The following is a 15,310-nucleotide window of genomic DNA, read 5'->3' as shown; positions in this document are numbered from 1 at the left end:
GGGACCTTGTGTAGTTATGACTGTCAGGCTTCTCTGAGGTCTGATCATCTCGTCTGCTCTCCCAGGCCCTAAGAGGGTATGCCTCAGGACCCCGCAGACTCCAGTGGCCTCCTGCAGTGGTTGTGTGCTGGGGCACTGCATGTGGCCTGAGCCTTGCCTCTTGGGCATTATCTGTCATGGTGTGCGGCAGCCTCCTTCCTCTTTTTTCTTGACAGTCTTCTCTCTAGTGGTGGCAAGGAGCTGCAGAGGCTCAGTGTCATGTGCCTTGCCTGATGCTCTGAATGTGCTTGTAGGCTGCAGGGTCTGTGTCAAACTGGTACTATTGCAGCTCTCATCTTTGGGTTGCATTGTTACCAATTTTTTTCTTCTGTTTTTATTTCTCAGTCAAGGTACTTGGAAGCCAAATGAAAAAAGCTCAGGTTTGGTGCCAATGTCTTGGCTGGGCACAGAATCACGAGTCACCACAGCTTTGTAGATTCAAACAGCAATCTTTATTCCCGAACTCACACCGGCCTCTACACACGTTCTGGGGAAATCCCAGTTCTGCTGCCGCCCAATTCACCTACTCCACGAGGCTTTTTTCCCAAAATACTCTCTGAATCTCACGAGAACTCAAAGGGAGCTCAGGTAGCAGGAACGCCCTATTCCCAGCAGCAATAATCCTCAACATCGAACTTCCCTAAAACCCATAGTCTTAAACTGGGAATGCCCTAAACTTGTCTTAAACCGGGAACGCCTTAAACCCAAGGAGCGGGATACTTCCTCAAACCTGCAGGATACACCCTAATCCTGGATCCACCCTGGTCCTTGAGCAAGGTCACCTTACATGCAATGTCAACAGCGAAATTCCAAGGCAAGTCCATTTAACATGGGGTACGCTGGCAAGGAAATTTCGATGCGTCATTCCTACTTGGCAATGGCCCTCAGCAGTTTGGAGTTGGGTAGACTTGAGTTCAAATCTGACTTTGCTGCATCTGGGAAAATATTTCCCTCCTCTGAGTCTCAGTTTTGTTATCTGGAATGTGGGTGTGGGGGGTTATGGGGAAAGAGATGATGGATATAAATCACCCCAGCATGCAAGTGCTTGGTACAGAATAGATGGCCACTGTTTCCTTCAGTGGGTGATTACTTCCTTGATTGAGTGTTAAGAGCCACTGACTCCCACTCTCTGGCAAGGAGGTCATACTCTACAGAGAAGCATTTAAGTGCAGAAGGAGATGCCACTGAAGGAGCGTTATGCTCCTTTGTATTACAAAGTTATCTGCAGGAAAGAGTGGATGCTTTGAAGTGAAATGCGTCTGTCCCAAATGTATAGGTCGTCAGTTCTTTGTTTCTTTCCTGAGAAGAGGTTTTTCCTGTGGCAGGTTGCTGAAATTGGGGTGTGCCTGTGAACAAGACATTGTTTCAGAAGTAAAATCAGAGAGGATTTTACCTTAAGAGTCTGTGGGAAGGACTAGGAAGAAACCATAAGGGGCAGAAAGGGACCCTTGATGGGTTATGTCTTGGAATAGAGACTGAAAAGAGGTACTTTCCTAAGACACGGTTTTTAGCTACTCAGGCTTTGGCCATAAAGATGGTAAGATGCAGCTTATTTATAAATGCCTCTTTGTCTCAATGCTTTGAAAAATCAACAATGCTGTCTTGATTCCTTTGACAAAGACGCACTGGGCACCTACTCAGGAACAGGCTCCCAGGCCATGTGCTGGGGATGCTGGGACGTTCCAGGCTCAGCCTGTGTCCTCTGGATATTGGGAGAGGGTGATAATGAGATGGTGAGGTAAGCAACTCAACTGGCCACAGGGGCCTGTGGAACAGAGGAGGTTTGTACCTGGCTCACTAGGACAGAGGCTGAGGTGTGGGCTGGGGGGCAGAGGAAGGTGAGTGGTGAGAGCAGCATGCTTGGGGACCTGCCTGAGGACCTGCCTGGGGACCTTCCTGGTGTGAGCCAGAGCAATTCAGCTTGACTGGAGGGTTGCATGTGAGAAGGGGAGTGCCCAAGAAAGCACAGTCATGGGAGGGTTTCAGTGTCATTTCTTCTGTGGGCTCTTTGGAGAGCCCTTTGACTGTCTCCCCATCTTGCTGTTCCTGTCACCTCCAACTTGATCTTTCGGTTTTGCAGAGCTAAACCCTGGGTTCTAACTTCATCTTATTTTCTCCTTGCTTCTTCAAGGACCTTTTCAATGAAACAAATACTCTTTTACATGAAGTAGTAGATAGATCAGCAAGAGGAGAGCAGAGCTGGGTACTTGGTGGCCAAGAGTTTAATAAGCAAAGTTTAGCATTTGCACTGTATATTCTTTTTTTTTTCAACATAAGAATTGCAATATACACTTTGTACTACCAAGAAATCTCCACCATCCCTCCCCCCCCTTTCTCCCCACATGCCTGAAAATCTTCCACATATCAGGATGGAAATCCAGCAGGGCTGAGTCTAGACGGGAGGCGGGGGACTGATGATACAGAGCAGGAATTTTCCCACATGTGCTTGTGAGCCTTCCTTCCATCACTAACCCTTGGATTTTTTTTTTTTTTTTTTGCCCCTACTGTTTAGAGACTCTTCCACCCACATTCTCTGTGCCCACTGGGGTTGGCACAGGACACAAGAATATACCACTCTGCAAAGGGGCAAAGCTGTAAAAAATCCAGTTTTCTGCAAGGACAGGCTGAAACTCACACACAGCCAGTGTGCATATTAATCTGCTGTCCTCCCATGGAGGGAGGCAGAGGCATGAGAGAAACACTGGAATCATTTTTGAGAGCTTGCAGCTTCATGAAAATGAGCAAAGGCCTACCCCCTGTCAGCTCAGAGTTCGGACACATGAAGCAAAGCAGACAGTGCCAGAATGTCCCCTCACAAGAAGCCCCTGACCACACTCGCACGTCTGCCTCAACCCAGGAAACACTACCGAAGGCCTGCTGTGCGTCAGGGAGCTGGATGCAGAGATGAAAGATGATCTTCCCTCAGGAAAGGCGAGACATTTCTCAGCCATGCTCCAGTCAGTTCATCAGTAATTATGTGCATATTACCAGCTTTATGGTCCCGATGCTGACAAGTGCTGTGGGATGAGGGAAGTCAGAGGCATGGTTTCTCTCCTCAAGAAGTTTAGACTCCAGCGGGGGTTGTGGCTCAGTGGTAAAGCACTTGCCTATTGTGTGTGAGGCATTGAGTTCGATTCTCAGCACTGCATATAAAAATAAAAAATAAAATAAAGCTCCATCAAAAACTAAAAAATATTTTTTTAAAAAAGAAAATTTAGACTCCATTTGAGAATGACAGGTGGCATTTAGCTCTTGTGAGGTGATTGTTATTGAAAAATCAATTTTTTGGTTTTACTCTGGGCAACTTCTGGCAGTGGGAGGTGAATAAAAGTTACATGTGTTCTTTCCCACAACCTTGCTACCTACTGGTGTGTTAGAGTCTGGATCTGAATCCTGCTACGTGTAAAAACATCTATCAGTAAGAAGTTACTAAACCCATCCTCAAACCTGGGTCTGAAGCTTATGAACCTCCCCCTGTCTCTGGGTCTTTCAACAAGCAGTACAGAAATGCCATGCTGCCCTCTGAAGAAGCAACCCTTCTTCTTCTTCTTTTTTTTTTTTTTTTTTTGGTACTGAGAATTGAACCTAGGGCCAGTCTCCTTAAAGCTTAAGCACTGACTTGAAAGATTCCTACAGTTTATTCTTATAAGCATATTGGAGCCTGAGAAAACATTTTAACCCACCACATGCTGAATACCACTCTTTTCATTAGTAAAATGTGGATTTCTGTTATTGGAATTATTTGAATAGCAGCCATGTCTGGGATGTGGATTTCTGATTGGGATCTTTCAATGACTAATTCACGCCTTTTGGAGTGTGGATTCCTCAGGTGGACACTTTCGGTGTTAAAAACTGTCTTTAGGAGGTGGATTAAAGTTAATTTACACACACATATGTTCTATAAGTACTCTAATAGATAGGATTGGGGGGGGGCAGGGATCCAAGCAGGCTGCATTTAGAGACACAGAGCTGAAATTTGGGGGGTAGTATGGGAAAACAGGGAGGAGGGTAAACATTTTCTTTTCTCAGTACTTTCCCTAAAAATGGTGCCTGTCAGCATTGTTAAAAAGGTTATTACCTCTTAAAATCATGACATGACAGTTGATAATTCTCTGTTAAAAAGAAATTAGAAGCAGCAGCAAGGTAAGTGCAAGATCATGGGGCATGAGGGAGATGTGCTGGGTGTTGCCTGAGTGGAGAACTGACTGAAGCCACTTTGAGGGATGACAGTAGCTGCTGAAAAGTTTGAGGTGGATGAAGGTTATTCCATTATAATTTTGCTACCAGGTTTTATGAATTCAAAATCCCAGACTGAATTTTATCATACCTGTAGATGTTAAATATTTATTAGGCAAGCTGTAGGAATCTATTATACCCTTTATGAAGGGTCCCTTCTAACATAGAAGTCCTGAAACATCAGGTAAGATATGGCTATACCTGAGAACCAGGTGTAAACAAAACTAGTAACATCAGTCTGTAAGTACAGCATCATTAAAACTTATGGTCTTACTTTGTGACAACATTATTAGCCTTGCCTAAGCAAGGCCTCAAAAAATTGCTTTAAAACTCAGAATTGTTCCTCTCCACGGAAATCTTTAGTAAAAGGCGAAAGATTTATACGATCTGAAGAGAAACCAGAGTATGTTTCTGTTTTTGTTCCTGCTCTCTGCCAGTAACTGCAAGTCCTAGTTCAATGATGGTGGTTGTAAGACCAACCCCCTCATGGCTATTGACTGCCTAAAGTTGTTTGTATAGGAATTCAGTAATTAAACTTTTCACAGTTAGAAATGTTGAGCTGAAAAAAATATGTAAATGTATATTTTAAAGTTGAAAGGATTGTGCAGGGTACTATGGGTATGCAAATGAGAAGGCTGAGTCATCAACTTATACCTTAGTACTCACCAGTTTCCTGAACCACCATTAGGGGGCGAAGCAAAGGTTGAGTGGCTGGCTTCTAATCCTTATCTTGGTTCAACCAAAGGAACTCTGGTTTTGTTCCTTTTTTTTATATTGGGACTTTGAGTACATTTGTTTCTTTCATTTTCCATTTTGCTTAAAGGCTTTTAATTTTGAAACAATTGTGTGCTCACAGGAAGTGGAACAGTGGTACCGAGAAGTCCTGGGTATTTCTGCCTGGCTTCCCTAAAGGGGAATCTAACTGAACTCTAGTGAACTGTGAAGTCCAGGAAGTTGGCATTGGTATGACCCCCAGCCCTTTTTAGGATTTCACTGGTATCACAGGCCCTCATTTGTGAATGTGTGTAAAACTGTCTGCCATTTTGTTACGTGTGTGGATTCATGTTACCACAACACAGCAAAGGTACAGAACCTCAACAAACTACAGTGCTGACTCTTTTAGAGTCACACCTGCTCCGCCCTCCTCATCCCTAACCTCGAAGCCACAGTGATACAATGGAGCAGGCACATGATTCCAACAACACACAGCTTGAAGATTGTAAGACCCTGGTGAGAGGGTTGGCCCTTTTCTCATTCCGTAGTGACTGTTTTTGACCTTGGTGATGTTCTTTCTCTGGTCTCCTATACCTGGTATTATTATGGCCATTCCCTTTTCTTTTGATTAATGTTGTATGGCATTATCCTTTTCATTTTCCATTTTTAATTTTCAGCTTATCCATATTGTTTTATTTGTTTCTTTCACTCTTTGGTTTTCTTCTAGTTTGGTTTTCTTCTAGTTTTTCCCCCAGGGCCTTGCACATGCTAAGCATGAGCTCTTCCACGGAGCTCCATCCTCATCCCCTGAAGTGAATTTCTTATAGACAGCATAGAATTAGGTCATTTTTAAACGGTTCATTCTGCCAATGTCTGTTTTTTTAATTAGTGTATTTAATTTGGTTGTGGTTCATTCACCTTCTAGAATCTGTAGGTTTATGTCTTCTACCAAATTTGGGATTTTCTTGGCCATTATTATTTGGAATATTTTTTCAGTACTATTTTTTTTCTCTTTTCTTTCTGGAAAATTTAATAACACCCATGTTAGATCTTTGGCTATTATACCATGGTTCTCTGAAGCTTTGTTAAATTTTTGTCTATTTTCTCTCTGTTATTCAGATAGTATAATTTCTACTGAACCATCCTTACGTTCAATGATTCTTATATCATCATCTTCTACTAGTAAGTCCTTTCAGTGAGTTATTTTATTTAGTTAACTTTATTTTGTTTGTTGTCATTTCTCAAGTCCTGATGTCCCTGGCTAACCTGCCCTCTTCTTCCCACCTCTCAGAGTCTTCTTATGATTATTTTCTAGATACTGTGTTGTTCCTGGTGGGAGAGGGGAAAATGTAGCTATTGTATCTTGCCTGGAATTCAAAGTACGCATGCCAAAATGTTTAAAGTAGATTTTAGTCATGATATCAAACATAAACCATTTCATTAGCACACAATAATTTTCTGAAGAGAGATGATGAAGGCTGTGTGCCCTGAAGATGTGATGAGTCCTTGGTCTTGTTTGTCTTTGTTCCCACTCTCTCAGGTACTCTCCCAGAAAATGCATTAGTACATTTTTTTTTTGTTGCTATAGTAAAATACTTGAAGCTGAGTTCTTAGAAAGAAAAGAGGTTTTTCTTTTCTTTTTCAGCTCACAGGTTTAGAGGCTGAAAGTCCAAGGGCAGGTGGCTCCATTGGTTTGTTCTCTGGTGAGGGCCCACTTGGCTGGGTCACAACATGATGGAGATATAGAATGGAAACCAGATGGATACAGAAGCTAAACCATGAGGAGGCCTTATTTTATAATAGTCTGCTCTCTAGAGAACGAATCAGGGCCCTGTGAGAACGATACTAATGTCTTCAGAGGGTAATATCCTGAGTGACCTAATTACCTTCCACTTGGCCTCACATTAAAGGTCCCACTATCTCTCAACAGTACCACACCAGAGACCAAGCTGTTGGCACATGAACCTTTGGGGGACACACTCAATCTCCATATTAACCATAGCACTGACCCTGCTCAGAGATGCTCTTGGATAACTTGAGCAACTAAAGGGCAAAATGGGCAGATGAAGGTGTGTGGGAGAGTCTCTTCATCTAACCTCAGTTGCCTACTACATTTCTGGTCTTTTATACATTGGAGCAAGGTGGTGCTATGGTTTGGATGTGAGGTGTCCCCGAAAACCTCATGTGTGAGACAATGCAAGAACATTCACAGGTGAAGTGATTGGGTTATGAGAGAGTGAACCCAATCAACGAATTCATCCCCTGATGGGAATTAATTGAGTTGTAACTGAAGGCAGGTATGGTATGGCTGGAGGAGGTGGGTGTTGGGGGCATGCCTGTGGGGTGTATACTTTGCATCTGGCAAGTGGAGTCTTTCTCTCTCTCTCTCTCTGCTTTCTAATTATCATGTGACCCTCTTCCCTCCACCGTACCCTTCTGCCTTGATGTTCTGCCTCACTTTGAGTCCTGAGGAATGAAATAGGCTATTTAGGAACTGAGGCCTCTGGAATCATGAGCCCCACATAAGTTTTTCCTCCTAAAATTGTTCTAGTTAGGTCTTTTGGTCACAGCAGTGAAAAAAAGGCTGACTAAAACAGTGGGTATCTGGGATTATGAAGAATTCTCCTCTCTTTCCCCAGATGGATGGCCAAGAGGCTGAGTTTTCCTTCATTTCTGTTTGATCAGGCTGACTTCTTAACTGGCCTTCTGCACTGGCAACCTCTGAAATTTTAAAATTCCATCTGGAGCTCTAGTTGGCCAGTGTGCATCCACTCAGAGGTTTTTTTCTTTCCTTTTATTTGGTACTGGGGATTGAACTCAGAGGCACTGAGTTAACCACTGAACCACATCTTCAACTTTTTAAAAAATATTTTATTTAGAGACAGGGTCTCATTGAATTGCTTAGTGTCTCATGAAATTGCTGAGGCTGGCTTTGAACTCATGATCCTCCTGTCTCAGCCTCCTGAGCCGCTGGGATTATAGGTGTGCACCACATCCGGCCACTTGGAGATCTTGTGTGCAAACCAGCTTGCTTGAATGGGCAATGATTTCCTGGGCAGAAACCATAGTCTCTGAGAGCTTGTTGGAGGTTCTGGTCCCTGGGGGGGGGGGGGGGGTGGATAGGGATCTTCATTTTCTTTGTTATTGGGACACACCTTGTTTCTTTGGTGTTCTGGAGAAGTGACTTGAATCAGCTGTATGATTTGTTAGCAGAGTGTGTCCCTGGGGTCTACCACGCGGCCTGCACAGTGGTTTCATTAATGAGGTTCTAGGCATAAAGTTAGTTAGAAGAGATCAAAATAAAACACACAGACCAGTTACCTTATTTATATTGCTAGGTCCGAGATGGCTCGCCTCCCTGATTCCCACCTCCAGCCGCCCAGCAGGGCAGCGAGGATTACTCAGGGCTAGCAGGAGAGAGAGAGATTGAACACGCCGGGGAGTAGCCTTTTATTTGGGGAACAAGAGATTCAGGGGAGAATTCCATCCAATGAAGGTTGAGGGGGGGCTGCACTCCAAGGTCAGGGTCAGTGATTGGGTCCCCGGGGTCAGTGGTCAGGCACACCCCCACACGGATGGGCTCTCTCATCAGGAAAGGGTCGGGAAAGCTTCGACACAGCCAAAGCGCCTCAGGCCCTTAACGGGAGTCACCCAATCACGTGTCAGAATGGCCCCCGACACTGGGGAGTCTTGTGAGTTTGTGCAGTTTGATTTCTAGTCATTCTAAGCTCTTACATTTTTCGTGATCCCTGACTTATTTCTCAGTCCTGCTCATTGTTTACAGTTCTTTCTTCCCCCATATACCTTATAGAAAACATAGTGTTTTTCTGGTTTGGAAAAGGGTGGGGGAAATAATGTAGTTTTCATGCCTTTGACTTCATCCTGGAATTTAATGCTTCTTTTCAAACCTTGTGCTATAGTTTGGATATGGCTCGAGTGTGTCCCCAGTGGTTGCTATGTAGGAAGCCTGGTCTCCAGTATGGTGATGTTAAAAGATGATGGGACCTTTAAGAAGAAGGGCCTAGTAGGAGGACATTTGGCCACCCAAGGCATGTTCTCATATGGAATTTACTTACTTTTCACAAAATACCAGCTTCTCTCCAGCTTTCTAAATTGCCATGTGATATCTTCTTCTCACATGCATTCCTGCCACGATGCCATCCACCATGAGGTCCTTCCAATATCTGGTTCTAGGCCCTCAAACCTCCAAAACTGTTAGCTAATAAACCTTTTTTCTTTATAAAGCACCCAGCTTCAGTTATTTTGTTGTAGTAACAGAAAATGGACTGATGTTGTTATATTGTATGCATGTGCAAATATGTTACAACAAATAGAAAAGAAAATGGACCAATACAGATTTATTCTTTGTTAGCTTCAGGAAGAAAGGGAGGAACATAAAACAGATAAATCAGGGAAACAAATCTATCCATGTTAAATCAAAGATATGTTAGTCTTTCATAATCCAGGGTAACTTCTAAGAATTAAGTGAGTAAAGAGTTGTTGTGACCAGAAGCTGTTATGGAGTTCAGGTTGGCAGTTGGGTTGAAAATATTCAAAGAATTTACCCGCATTGATTAGGTCATCATGATTCAATCAAGTCCTCTTAAGAGGGCTTCTCTTTTCTTCTTTCATGAACCTCTTTTCCTCTGCCATCATACCCTGGATCAATTTACCTGTCTTAGGTGGTGAGGGCATTGAAGAAATTGGGCATGGCACACAGATTGGTGCTGTTTGTATCTCTCTTCTTGGTACCATTTCCACCCTTGTAAATATCTTCATTTGTACAGGATGGAAAAGATGTTTCAGCACAGACTCTACTCTTTGCAGGAAAAAAGTTTTATTAGTGAAAGCATTTTACCTTTAAGGAGTTTTAGTTGGGAGAGGGTATTGTCTCTGGAAATGGTGAGCAGTAAAATGATTTAGTTCAAATGATTTTAGAAATAGCAAAGCAGCTGTTGAAAGAAAAAGAAAACTCTTCCAATAATTGCTCGGTGAATCATTAGCCTGAGTTCATCCAGAGAGCAGTGCTTCTTCTTTGTAGAATTTCTACAAAATTAGTCTCCTTTTGTGTTTCTCGTCTGGAGATTTATAGACCATTAAGGTGGGTTTGCAGCCTTTGAATGTGCAAGGAAACATTTGTGATTTTGAGAACCTTTTAAAGGTTTTCTCTGATCACAGGGAAAGTTTTACTCAGTGTAATTAGGAATCAGGCATAATCTCAAAGCAAGTAATAAGCAAATAATGTTGTTGGGACTTAGATACACAAAAATGCCTAGTGTTTCTCTTGTGTTTTGTTTTTGCAACATGTTGGATCTGAGGGTAAGGAAAGAAGTAATTATATTTAGCTCTCTACCATTTTCACTGTGTGAGGGGAAAAATACAAATTGGTGAGGAAGGCAGGTCATTTTTTGGTTTGTTTTGGAATACATAAATAGGTGCATTGGTGAATCTGCTGTGACAAGCGTTTACTGCCTTTATATCTGTTTTTTTTGGGGGGGGCAGTGCTGCAGATTGAACCTGGGGGTCCTCTATCACTGAACTACATACCTTCCCTTCACCATTAGTGTCTTGCTAAGTTGCTCAGGCTGGAAAACGTGGATTTCTCCTGCTGCCTGAGTAGCTGTGATTACAGGTGTGCACCATTGGACCCAGCTCAGTTCTTGAACACTTAACGGATTGACCTAACTGGTATTTTCTTCAATTGAATAGATTTATTTCAGAATAATGTTCTTTAAAGGACATTATGTTCATAATGCTCATTTTATAAATCTAGAGCTGGGTACCAATCAGAAGAAGCATTTATTCCTTCATAGTATGTTAATTGAGGTTTATTGCAGACAACAGAATCCAAACCAGACATTTAAAAAAGAAGAACAATTATTGCAAGGATTTGAGGGTATTTCACAATAATTAAAAGGGCTGCAGGAGCAACAATAAGTGAGTTTCCAGAGCTACTCTACAAAACTGCTGCTGCTGTTCAGCTGCTGGTTTGAGAACCTGTGCTGTGGGTGCACTAGCAAAAGCGTCACCCCAGGAAGCCCCAGCACCCCTGGATTGATCAGACCCTGGTGTCTCTAGCATGGCTGCGGAAGAACAATCAAAGGGTCTCTGCCACCATTCTTCCAGATGTATCTCACAGCCTATATGTTATGTTATATTCTTTTTACCTTCAAAGTCACAGTGAATTGTTTCCTCTGAAGCTAGGCCATTTGCAGACATGCCAGCCACAAGGAATTCTGGGATATGTAGTTCTGAACCTCACCTCTATTGCGTAGGAAGTCATGCTAGAGGGGACTGGAGCTATGATGATTGAGTCCAACAGCAGCGTCTGCCATAGAGAACAGGAATCTTCTTTTGAGGAAAAGATTAACATGGTTGCTTTCCCATGGCATTTTGGAAGTCACAGCTTCTCTGAATATGGATGCTGCCCTTTCTTTTGGTTGGAGTTGGGAGCTTGAACAGCTCTACTCTCTTATATTTCACCCATAGGTGTCTCCATGGGTTTGAGTATGTGTGGCTTGGAAACTGTTGGATTTATTGTTTCTGGGGCTATCAAAGTAAAATAGAGTTTCTTTGTTTACATATTTACTTAATGAACATGTCTATAGTATTTAATAAATGCCAGACATTATTCCAAGTGTTTTCCATATTTAATTTATTTAATTCTTATAATTGAACCATGATGGATCATCTGTTGTAATAGTACTTTTTTTTTCCTTGTCTCTAAAATGAGTGAGTGATGTATTAGAAAGTAGGCCTTGATTCGTGTAGGTAATAGGCAGAACAGATCTTCTACCACAAATATTCTGTGAGTTTATTATGTTTGCTGCCTGTGTTTATAATGGCATTCAAGGGCAGGTACCAGATTCTCTACCTTTTGTAACTCTTCTTCCCCTTTCTCAATAGTCAGTGCTTATGCCAGGTTCTTAACAATGATTTGAACCGTGTATAATAGTGTATAGTCAGTTAATCTTTTCAACACACTTTCCTCAAGTGTCTAGCTTGTTTATTTACTGGGGGAGACAATGCTAAGTGTCAAAAGAGAAGCTTGTAGTCTAGTGGCCTGCAACCACAGTGCAATGTGGGAGACTGTCTGGATGAAGGTCCTGGTGAGGGACACTGAATCCAGAGTGGGAACAGGTGGCTTAGGAGAAGGCTTTTGCCTAAGCTAAGACCTGTATGGTAGGCTGTCATTAACAGGATGTTTGGGTGATAATTTCCCCAAACAGAGGGAGAAGGCCCAACCATGTGGACATGGCACTTTTGGGTAATGGTTAGTATGTTGTAATGTGAGATGAGGGGGACAGGGCAGGTAGGATAGTAGTGGGGTAGATGGTCTAGGTTACGAAGAACTGCTAGGAGTCTCATTGAAAAGGCTTCTCTGGAATGCTTAGGAGAAGCATGAAGAATATCTGTTGGTAGGAATGACAAGATGAGGTAGGATCTTCAACTTATTATTGTGGTGTTATGCAGAGGGGACAGAATGCACGGAATAAACCTGAACTGGTAGAAAATAGATCCCAGGACTACAGTAGGTCCTGCACAGAGCAAAGGCAGGAATGAGATTCACAGTGACTCCCAGTTTTTCCTGGATAACAATGACTAATTGATGTGCTGTTGCTGAGACTCTTCCATGGCTTCTCTAGAAGCTGCTTCATTTGTAGCTGTGGACATCTGAGCCAATGGGAAGTTATGCCATCCATACATGTAATAAAAGAACGCTCCTGATCATACTCACTGGCAGATGGGAGATAATTCATGGAATGAGTGACAATTTGGTGTGAATGATATGGCTGAGGGCGAATTTCTCTTATTTTTTTGTGACATCTTGCTCCGTGCTTTGAGATTGTGCTTGGCGTTTGGCAATTTAACAATATTTTAGTCTATTGACCTGGACTTTTTAGCCACATTTGTCGTCTGCAGCTAGAAGATAGACTTCAGGCCTGTGGCTTGCTTCAGGATTGTATGGGGGAATGCAAGACAAAGCACAGAAATCAGGTCCTAGCCTCCCCCCTGTGATGACAGTGTATACCCCACCAAGAGACCAGGATGCTGGCGTTAGGATCTGGCCAGGTTTAAGGGTAATGAAAATTCATGCAGGAAAGTGGAAGGATTTTTATCAGCAGTGAGTTGATAGTCTAAGTCCTCATTTGCTGAGAACGTTTTCTTTTAACCTTTTTCCCTGGTCATGTGGGATGGAAGATGGGAGATCATCCCTTCTCAGCCAGATCAGCCCATGGGAGGGTGGGTGACCAGTGCTCTCCAGGGCTTCTGTCCTAGAAAGTAACTGTTTCTTCTACCCTCTGAGAGGAATCTTAGACACTGTGTTAGTTCAGCTCTTCATGGTACCAACAAGGAGACTCAGGCCCACGTAGTAGGTGGCTTGTTCATGTTCAAACAAGGGCAGAAACATGAGGAGGTCTTGGGCTGCCTGACTTCTCTGCTCCTTCCACACCCCTGACCACTTTAAAGGCCTACTGAATGTCGGGCATCTGAGATGTAGATTTAAGTATTGAATTGTACTGTTTATTGAGTACTTTTTTGTATAGGTTGCTGGGCTGGCTTTGGGTTTAGGGGGTGTTAATGAGGCACCCTCTGGGTGGTAGAGCTTTGGTCATACCAATATATATATATATAAATACATATATATGTTTTTCTCTTTTGGGGGGTTCTCAAAAATATTTATTGGGGATGCCAGGAAAGTCATTTTTCTTTTAAATGAATATTTTCTGAAAGAATTAGGGAAAGACTATATAATTTTTGTTGATGGGATTTTTATCAGCACAGAATTTTCAGTAGTTCTGGCTTTCTAATGGAACAAAGTTTTTTTGTTTTTTGGTTGTTGTTGCTTATATCATTTCACCCCCTAAAAACTTAAACTTGGAAAAGTTTTGAAGTATAGTTAAGACTGGGGTCATGAATACTAAATGAAATTTCTTAGTGTTCAAAAACATTATATGTGTGTGTGTATGTGTATGTATATATCTATATATACACATACATACATATAAAGTTATTTCTGTTTTTTGGTACTGGGGATTGAACTGAGGGGCACAGTTAACCACTGAGCCACATCCCCAGTCTTATTTTGTATTTTATTTAAGACAGGGTCTTACTGAGTTATTTAGTGTCTCACCATTGTTGAGGCTGGTTTTGAACTTGCAATTGTCCTGCCTCATTCTCCCGAGCAGCTGGGATTACAGACGTGTGCCACTTATAAAGCTAAAATGTCAGAGTCTTTTTTGAATGGTATAATAAAAACACTCAATTTTGGTTTTTGGTGTCTTTTGGCCTTTACGGGAGTGGTATTTACCAGCATGGCCTTATCACATGAACTTTAAATTTGCTTACCTTTAGCTAATTTGGAAATTTAGAGATGGGGCAGTAGTTCTGGATCAGGAATGGAGAGCCAGGTTAATGGTTTGAGTTTTCTGCTCTGCTGCCTGGCTATGTGGTGCTGTCTCTAAATAGAAGGAATTCTACTAGCTCCATGATTTTCAGCAGGGGACAAGGATTCTCCGAGGAGGTTGTGTGTGTATTAGCACCTTGGGGGTGTGGGGAGCATGCATTATTAGAGAACACACAGAATCATATTTCTTTATTTGGAAAAATAGGAAAGACTATTTTTTTTAAACAAGAGGCAAAAAGTAAATATGGTATAGTCTTGGCTGGTGGTTAAAATGGATGGGGCGGAGGCTGTGGCTGTGGCTCAGTGGTAGTGCACTTACCTGGCATGTGTGAGACACTGGGTTCGATCCTCAGCACTACATATAAACAAATAAAAAAAGAAATCTATCAACAATGAAAAAAATTAAAAAAACTGGATGGGGACTCATGGGACTATAAGGGAATAGCAGGTAACATTTCTTTTTGAATATGTTCTTATTTAAATCTCATAAATACCAATAAATGCTATTGTCATGTGAAGAAACAGAACAGAAAGGTTATGTCTCAAGGTCGTCACAACAAATGTGAGGGTAGATTTGGGGTCCTAGGCTAAGTCTTTGAGGTTTGTTCCCTTAGCATTCATATCTGATATGAATCAAGATAGGTTTTTCTAGAAAATAGAACTTTTAAAACATATATAACTGGTATACAATTACTTCTTTATTTTCAGGTGCAAAAATAGTTTTCACTGCTAAATCCAATTAAGTGGGGCTCCAAGATCCATTTACAGAGATCCATAAAAAAAGCGTTTAATATCAGTAGTCATTGGAACATTCCTTCCCCACCCACACAATTTGGCTAGAAGATTCTGACTCCATCATGATGGTGCTGCTCGGTGCCAAGCCTGCCCTGCCCTTAGAGGGTGGCCGATAGC

General features: G+C 42.2%; 1 protein-coding gene across 1 annotated transcript in view; it reads left to right on the top strand.

Moving 5' to 3' along the window:
• HHAT (hedgehog acyltransferase) overlaps positions 1-15,310 on the top strand; it is a 311,192-nt gene that overhangs the window by 38,739 nt on the left and 257,143 nt on the right. The window lies entirely within an intron of this gene.

The sequence above is a fragment of the Spermophilus citellus genome, assembly GCF_964194105.1.
Source record: "Spermophilus citellus genome assembly, chromosome: 6".
Classification (NCBI taxonomy): Eukaryota; Metazoa; Chordata; class Mammalia; order Rodentia; family Sciuridae; genus Spermophilus; species Spermophilus citellus.
The sequence above is the reverse complement of the archived record's forward strand: the minus strand, read 5'-3'. Positions and strand labels throughout refer to the sequence as shown.